The sequence below is a fragment of the Sus scrofa genome, chromosome 10 (assembly GCF_054392235.1).
Source record: "Sus scrofa isolate SSC_HxYL_T2T_F1_AM1 chromosome 10, Sscrofa_HxYL_maternal_Yorkshire_Landrace_v2.0, whole genome shotgun sequence".
Lineage (NCBI taxonomy): Eukaryota > Metazoa > Chordata > Mammalia > Artiodactyla > Suidae > Sus > Sus scrofa.
In genome coordinates, this window is record NC_139392.1 from 35,163,521 (window position 1) to 35,172,430 (window position 8,910).

Below are 8,910 nucleotides of genomic sequence, written 5' to 3' on the forward strand. Positions count from 1 at the left end.
GTGGTGTAGGCCAGCAGCTATAGCTCCGATTTGATGCCTAGCCTAGGAACCTTCATATGCCATGCGTGCAGCCCTTAAAAAAAAAAAAAAAAGACAGAATGCAGGGGGTAGTGACCTAGTAAGGCATGAAGAGCTGATGCTAGAGAAGACAGAAAGCAGAGCTACTAGAGCGACATCTTTTTTTTTTCTTTTTTGGTCTTTTGTCCTTTTAGGGCCACATCCATGGCATGTGGAGGTTCCCAGGCTAGGGGTCTAATCAGAGCTGCTGCTGCTGGCCTACACCACAGCCACAGCAATGAGGGATCTGAGCCTCACCTTCAACCTACACCAAAGCTCACAGCAACACTGGATCCTTAACCGACTGAGCAAGGCCAGTGATTGAACCTGAGTCCTCATGGATACTAGTCAGATTCATTGCTGCTGAGCCACGACAAGAACTCCTGCTCTTTCTCTTAACATTAGGCACAAAGCAAGATGCCCACTCTTACCACTCCTTCACAACACTGCACTGGACGTCGTAGTGCAATAAGGCAAGAAAAAAGAAACAGCATAGGGACTGAAAAGGAAGAAACACGGCTGTCCCCTGGAGCTCCCTGGTGGACTAGCACTTAAGAATTCAGTGTTGTCACTGCTGTGGCTCTGGTTGGATCCCTGGCCTGGGAAATTCGGCATGCTGTGGGTGCAGCCAAACAAAAATGAAAACAAAAATCCCACAACTATCCCTATTTCCAGATGACATGATTTTCTATATAGAAAATTCCAAGAAATCTACAAAAAAAATCCCTTGAACTAATGAATGAGTTTAGCAAAGTCACAGAATACAACGTCAACCCACAGAAATAATTGTTTCTATAGACTAATAAAGAACGACTGGAAATCAAAATCTTAATAAAGGAATAACATTTAAATTAGCACCCCCTTAAGTTCCCTGTTGGTTAAGCAGGTTAATAATCCAGCATTGTCAGTGCTGTGGGCTCTGGAGCAACTCTGGCACAGGTTCAATCCCTGGGTGGGGAACTTCAACATGATGAAAGTGCAGCAGAAAAAAAAAATAGCACCACCTGGAGTTCCCATCGTGGTGCAGTGGTTAATGAATCCAATTAGGATCCATGAGGTTGGGGATTCTATCCCTGGCCTTGCTCAGTGGGTTAAGGATCTGGTGTTGCTGTGGGCTGCAGTGATGGTCACAGACAAGTCTTGGATCCTGAGTTGCAGTGGCTTTGGCGTAAGCTGGTGGCTGCAGCTCCAATTAGACCCCTAGCCTGGGAACCTCCATATGCAGCAGGAAGCAGCCCTAGAAAAGGCAAAAAAAAAAAACAAAAAAACAAAAAACAAAACCTCCCTGTTATAGACTGAATTGTATTCTCCCACATTCATATGTTGACGTCCAGCCCTAGACCTTAGAATGTGATGGACTGCAGAGTCTTTTTTTTTTTTTTTTTTTTTTTGTCTTTTCTAGGGCTGCACCCATACCACATGGAGGCTCCCAGGCTACGGGTCTAATCAGAGCTGTAGCTGCCAGCCTACACCACAGCCACAGCAATATGGGATCCAAGCCACATCTGCAACCTACACCACAGCTCATGGCAACAACGGATCCTTGACCCACTGATGGAGGCCAGAGATCAAACCCACAACCTCATAGTTCCTAGTAGGATTTGCTAAACATTGAGCCAGGACAGGACCTCCAGAGATAGTCTTTAAAGAGATAAAATGTACCCCAGATATTTATTTTTTCTCAGCTTATAAATAAGCATTATCATACTGAGTAATACTGGAACACAAGACATAAGGCAAAATTACTAATACTGATCCTGTATTTATTTAAAATTTTGTATTGTGTTCATCGTCACGAATTTTTGCATTAATTGTGATTTTTAAAATATATTGCATTCATTATTTCTCTTGAAAAAAAAGAAATAAAATGAAGTCATAGAGTTGGGCCTAAATCCAATATGACTGGTGTCCTTATAAGAAAAGGAATTTAGGTCAAAACATGCGTGGACAGAAGACCATGCGAAGACATAGAAGATGGGCATCTACAAGCCATGGAGAGACGCCTCAGGAGAAACCACCAGCAAATGTCGATCTGGCTGGGAAACTGTATGGAAAAAAAAATGGCCATCTTCGCAAAGGTGTGGCTCCAGGCTCTAGGGGTCTATTTCTGACTCTTGCCTGTGCTTCTGCTGCCAACAGAGCTCAACACTAAGTTCCTAAATGAGCATCAGTACCATCTCCAGAATCATTGCAGCAGCTGACACTTGGTTAGTGTTTTGCTCACTCCACTCCCCTTTCCCCACCTGGCTTGGGTCCTCCAGGTTGTGTGGTGCCCCCAGGGTATGGCTTCTGTGCCCCCAGACATTTGTAAGACTCAGCAGCCTCCCTCCATCCTGCAGGATTTGCTCACATCTCCTCTGAGCAAATACTAATCTTTTCCCCATCACCCAGGCCCTCAATCACTACGAAGGCTCTGGCAGTCATTGGCACAAGTTCCTGCACTGGGGAGTTTTTGGTGGAAGGGCTCCAGCTGGGGCATCAGTGGGGCAGTCCTCCCCACCCAATAGTTTCTTGGGACGCCAGCAGGAAGCAAGGCACTTTTGCCCTCTCAAAACATCCCATAGTATTTTGAAAGGTAACAGGAATGCAGCCAGTCCACAGCAGCCCTTTTGTATCTGTGCACGTGGTCCCCAGGCAAACATGTCTACCTCTCTGCCTGCATCAACAGCAGTCTTGTCATCAGGCCCTACACTCCCATCACCAGCGATGAGGACCAAGGCTATGTGGATCGTGTCATCAAGGTAAGGAGGGTAGGAAGGAGCTCCAGGAGCCCCTCACCCTCCTCTCTCTGGGATTTGTAGAAACTTCCAAGATGTATTTGATAGCAGGAGATGCATGTCATTTGGGGACATGGGGAGAGTATGTGGACTGGGAAAAGAGCACCTGTGTCATTCCTGCCCAGCTCCAGGCAGGTTCTAGTCAACAGGGGCCTCAGAAACCAGGGACATTCCAAATAAAATTCTTCCCGTTCTATCTTAACAGGTCTACTTGAAGGGCATGCACCCCAAATTTCCTGAGGGTGGAAAGGTGTCTCTGTACCAGAATAGCCTGAAGCTTGGGGATGTGGTGGCGATTTGAGGGTCCAGTGGGTTGCTTACTTACACTGGGAAAGGTAATGGCCCAGCTTCCACTCCAGTGCCCCTGGTCCTCCATACACAGTGTGGCTCTGAGTGTTCATGTGCCTGTGCGCAGGGATAAGGGCGGGTGGCCGCTCCTACAGACACAGCACTGAAACCATTGGAGGTATGTTCTTCAGTCCCATTTGCTGCAGAGATCCATTCCCTCCCTGTCCCCATGAATTCACCAGGCCTGACAGCTGTGGCGATGACTAAAACAAACCAGATCCTTAACTCTCTGAGTGAGGCCAGGGATCAAACCTGCAGCCTCATGCATCCTAGTTGGATTCATTTCCACTGTGCCATGATGGGAACTCCCAGTTTGTCTTATTTATGCTTTATTAATAATTGACTATCAAATTTTATTTTGCCCATATGTTTACTTAATTCTCCTGAGTCTGATGGCTGAGTTTATAAACAGTAGCTCTTACTCAGGCTGATGATCCTCCGTGTGCCCCCTGCAGCACACCAGTATCATGGAAATGGTTTCACTGGTCACTGAACAATCTCAATGGGTTTGCTGGGTACTAGTTTCCTCTGGAATAATAGCTACTTTCCCATTTGGCTGATTTTAGGAGTGGAACCAAAACTGGTCCCGGATGGAGTTAAGAATCATATTTTTGTGAGCTCTGCATTGATTCAACAGCTAGTTCTCCAGCAAGCCATGCTAATAGAGGAAGGGGCTGGAATTAGGTTTTGCGTGCTCTTTTATGTTGTTATTGTGTTACAGAGGTGGAGTCTTCACTCCTGGAGCAGGCTTCTGCAGAACAAAGTGAACAAAGTTGATCAAAAGACTCAACCAATGTGGTATTGAATTTAGTGTCATTAGCAGCTCTGAAGTCTAAATAGGTGAATATTTAACTGAAGTCATAAAGAGCACGAAATAACAGCTTTTTAATTTGGTATTTGAAATTCTATAATCCTTCCTGACTATATGTGGAGAAGATTGTCAATCTAAAATATGTGTACCATAAAAGCAGGAAATTGTACTTGCTTAACATAAATTTCAGATCGTAGCTGATTTGTGATTTGATTGCTTATGAGAGAAAACTAGTATTTGACTGACTTTTTCATTGAAGAATTTATGGTCAGTTTTTATAGGGAAGCTGGTAGATCCAAGGGTAGGATGGGTGGCTGTGTGTTGCTGACACATCTCTTGATGAAACACCCAGGCTGGTGGTCATATCAGGCAGTAACTGTGTTTTTCTTGCCATAATAATGAATGCCATCTCACTTTCCCATGAGTTTGACTGCAAAGTGTTGGCCTTTGCTATTTTAGCCTAGTTTTTCACCCATCTGTGCTGGCTAAGTTAAATAATAAAGGATTATTGATTAAACAGTGGTTTTGTGTTAGGATGTGCCTGTGTATTTGAGTAGTGGTAGAAATGTGTTTCCTAAGTAGTCTATGTACTGCTAATAATGGGCTCGTCATTCATCATTTTCCCTGGTTCTGTAACTGTGTTGAGTTTTAAGGATATAGCTGGTAAATTTTGATTGACTTCCTTTTTTTTTGTCCTTTTCAGGCTGCACCCATGGCATATAGAGGTTCCCAGGCTAGGGGTCAAATCAGAGCTGTAGCAGCTGACCTACACCACAGCCACAGCAACACCAGATCCGAGCTGCATCTGTGACCTACACCACAACTCATGGCAACACCACATCCTCAACCCACTGAGCGAGGCCAGGGATCAAACCTACATCCTCATGCACACTGGTCAGGTCCTTAACCCACTGAGCCACAAAGGGAACTCCCAGGAGTTTTAGTTCTTAACCCTCTCAGCATCATTAGTTTCAAGTCAGCTGATGGAAGCCACAGGACATGACCACTACAGTTGGGGGGGGGGTCTTAAATCAAGGCCTTATTTTAAAATAACAGTCATGGAAAGGATTATGTTGGATTTGCTTTTCCTTTGTTTCTGCATTCCCTCCATTTTGTAGTTAGTAACCACCTGAATCTGCCATTTTGAACTTCGGGAATGTCTAGAAGACTAAAACATTTTTCTACAAAAAGCAATGGGGGACACAGCAGGGCTTTTGTACCTTGGAGGACCGCACAGGGTCCTGCTTTGTTCAGTGATGTGAGTAGACTCCTATCATGGCAGTAAAAGTATTGTGTGTGGACATGAGTGGGGTGTCCTGGGAGTTCTCCCTTTGGGCTAGAAAGTTGCATTTGAAAGCTGCTACCAGAGGCCTGTCACATAGTCACCTAGGAGCATGTTTGGTTTCAGGAAGTCTGATTGAATGGCCCTTTTCTTACTGCCAACAGGCAAAATTGGTGGGATATCCAAATATTTGAGATTGGTGTGTATTCTTTTAATAGTGTAGAAGTTCTGAGGTTTGCAAAGGATTGTCTGGGGTGGGAGTTCTCCCACTGATGTGGTTTCATATTCATTTCCTTTCCCCTGATCATTAATGAAATGCCTGCTCAGATGCTTTGGTCATTTTTTTTCCAATGCGTTTTCCAATGCATTGTCTTTTATTTTAAAAGTATGTAGTTGTTGGAGTTCCCATCGTGGCACAGCAGAAGCAGATCCAACTAGGAGCCATGAGGTTGCAAGGTTGATCCCTGGCCTCACTCAGTGGGTGGAGGATCTGGCCTTGCCATGAGCTGTGGTGTAGGTCCTAGACATAACTCAGATATGGTGTTGCTGTGGCTCTGGCATAGGCTGGCAGCTGCAGCTCCTATTGGACCCCTGGCCCAGAACTTAAATATGCCAAAAAAGACCTGAATAAATAAAAAACCAAATAAATGAATAAGTTGCAGCACTTAGGTATGAATGTGAGTTCAGCACGTGTAATTCTGAAAGGATGGGAGGAGCTGAGCCTCCTAACAAAGACAAAATGGCTAAATAAACTATGGCACACGGACATCCTGGGAGGCATGCTGCCTTGTAGATGTTCTTGGGGATATTTACTTGTCGATGGTGATGCTGAATGTAGATAGATAGATGATAGGTAGGTAGATGATAGAAAGAAATTAGTGTGTATTATATTTAAGTTAATGTGCAAGACTTCATATTTTACCCTTTAGATTTTTCCTAAATATATATATATATATATCTACTCTGAAAACAGAGCCAAATGTACTTGGTAAAAGGATATTTTCCTGTAAATTATTATTTTTATTTTAGTGCTTCCTTTATTCAAATTTATTTCAGGAGCTTTTTCATTTATGTGCACAGTATTCTTGCATTCTTTGCTTTATAAACTCAGGCACTCAACCAGGAGAAGCTTCAAGGGCTGGGCTGACCCAAAGTTCTGTGAACTTTGAAGTTTTCAGCATTACTGGGCCACAGTGAAGGTTAGATTACTTGCCCTCTTCCAGGCTTTAAGGTTAGGTGTAAACTTTCCTGAAAAGCATCAAGAGGGCTAAGCTTCCAAGGGTGAAATCAAATCTGATTCAGTATATTTGCTCCTGTGAAAAACTTCCCCAGCTCAGACCTGTGCTAGCACAAGTTAATCTCAAAGTGGTACCAGAGAAACATTTCATGCATAGAGTTTGGTTGGTTACCTGGGTTGGGGAAACAATAGCAGGTGAAACTATTGTGGGAGAATTGGTGCTTCTGTGCCCATTGGCTTCTGGAAGAAGAGGCAGGGGGTCATGTTTCACAGCAACCACAACCACCGCATCCACAGGCTCTGAGGGGTGGATACAAAGTCTTTTGGGAGAAGAGGGGCCACATATTTCCCCAGACCCAAACACGGACTCATACAGAGCATGCTTGTGCTCAGCCTTAGATTTCATGTTGGGGCCAACCTGGCTGACTCTGGGGAGGATATAGGTGTTCCCCAGCCAGGGTGGCTGGGGGCAGTGGTGGTGGGAGGAATGAGTGGGGGTATGGTGGGAGTGGTGGCAAGCCACCCCATTCAGAGCCTCAGTATAGCAGCCTTGCCGGGCGGGCGAGCCCAGTTTACTACTGATGCCCATGATGCTGTTGAGCATGGTGATGGAGACTGCCGCGATGCAGTGGTTGGTGTAGGTCTTGGAGAGCTTGGCCACCTTGGAGAGCATCTACATCCTGGTGCCCAGCAAGTTCTTGCTGATGTCTTTGTCCTCGTACCAGGTCATATCGCCCTCGCTGCAGTGGTCACGGGGCAGCTGGAAGAATGCCTTGCAGAGGGGTCTGTGCTTCGACAGGTACTTGACGAAGCTTGTGTAAGGGCAGAACTCGGTTCCTGTCTCATACATGAGGGGCAATTTCTCCTCGTCACTGCTCTTGGCATGCTTCTTGCTCCAAGACAATGAGCACAATTTGTGGTAGGGCCCGAAGTACTTAAGGTAGACGAACTTGCCACCATCCTCATCCATCGCCAGCCCAAAGGAGTCCTTGAGCTCACGCTGGTTCTCACGGCCTCACGTGCAGAAGTACATGCACGTCTCGAACCAGACCTTGTTGAGCAGCCTGAAGGGCATGTTGGTGCTGAAGATGCTGGAGATTTAGAGCTTGCCCAGGTCGGCCCCCGTGATGGATTGCTTCTGCACCTCTGGCGGGGCACCCTGTTCCTCGAGCTTGCACATGACCACAGCCAGTCAAGTTGGCGCTGCACAGCTTGGGGTCCTTGGTGAGGTCGAGCGTGCGGCAGTAAGGGGACTCATTGAGGTAGTGGTTGAGGGAGCTGTGGATGATGATGAGCAACGACATGCTGTAGAGCTGGCCACTCTTGGAGTGGGCCTCTGCATAGAATGCATAGAACAAGCACAGCACGTGGCACAGAGCCCCCTTGTCCATGGTCTCCAAGTCTGGGCTCTGCGCCTTCTTGCTCAGGTACTCCTGGAAGATGCGCAAATCATAGTGGGTTGCCAGCCGGGTGTTCTTGCTCAGCTGGGCCCGCTCGGGGTCCCATCCCCTGGGCGGCCCACCACGGGCCTGGGGCGCCAGCAGTTGCAGTGGCGCCTAGGGCTTCAGCATAGAGCTCTGGTCCATACTGATCATATGGACCAGCTCAGGCTCCAGCTCCTCCCCAGCCAAGTCCTCAGGCTCCAAGGGCTGGTCCCAGTCCAGCCCCATCTCTTCCTCCTCCTCCTCCTCCAGACCCCCACCTCCACCCTCCTCCTCCTCATCCCCCGTTATCTGCACCTCCTGGATCTCCTTCTCCTCTTCCTCTTCCTCATCCTCCTCACCAGTTCTGCAGTAGTGCAGGTGGCAGTGGCGGCGGCTGTGGCCCCCAGCACCGTGCTCGCCCTCACCCTCCTCCCCATTGTTCTCCTTGGCAGCAGCGGCAGTGGCGGCGGTACTGGCGCTGCGGCCCGTGCTGGTGTTACAGTCCCGGCTGCCAGGCATTCTCGCCATATTGCTGTCTCTCTGCCTCCTGTAAGTTACTCACCTTCCTAGTGTCTGCCTGGAGAGGATACAACATCTAAATCACAAGAGGAGAGACCTCTGTGGGTGTGCCTGCAGCACTGCTGTCTATGGTAAACAGCCTGCTGCTGACACTTTATAAAAGGAAAACTTTATCTCTCTTCTTGATCTGAAAGTGCCAACCAATGAACACTATCTAAACAATACTAACTCATAAAATGTTACTAAATGAAAAAAAATCCTGTTACAGTTTATAGAGTAAGATCCCCATTTAAAAAAAATAACACCACACAACTGTGTCTGAAGATACACGAATATGAAAAAGTCTGAAAACTCCCAGGATACCCCATGGTGTATGCCTACTTTCACTGTTGGTACTGTCTCTAGCTTTTGGGACTTGTATAGAAAAGCAGAAAAATACAAATGAAAAGCCAAAC

General features: G+C 46.6%; 1 pseudogene; it reads right to left on the reverse strand.

Moving 5' to 3' along the window:
• Positions 1-3,151: 3,151 nt before the first annotated feature.
• LOC146398971 (uncharacterized) lies at positions 3,152-8,481 on the reverse strand (annotated as a pseudogene).
• Between the last annotated feature and the right edge of the window lie 429 nt (positions 8,482-8,910).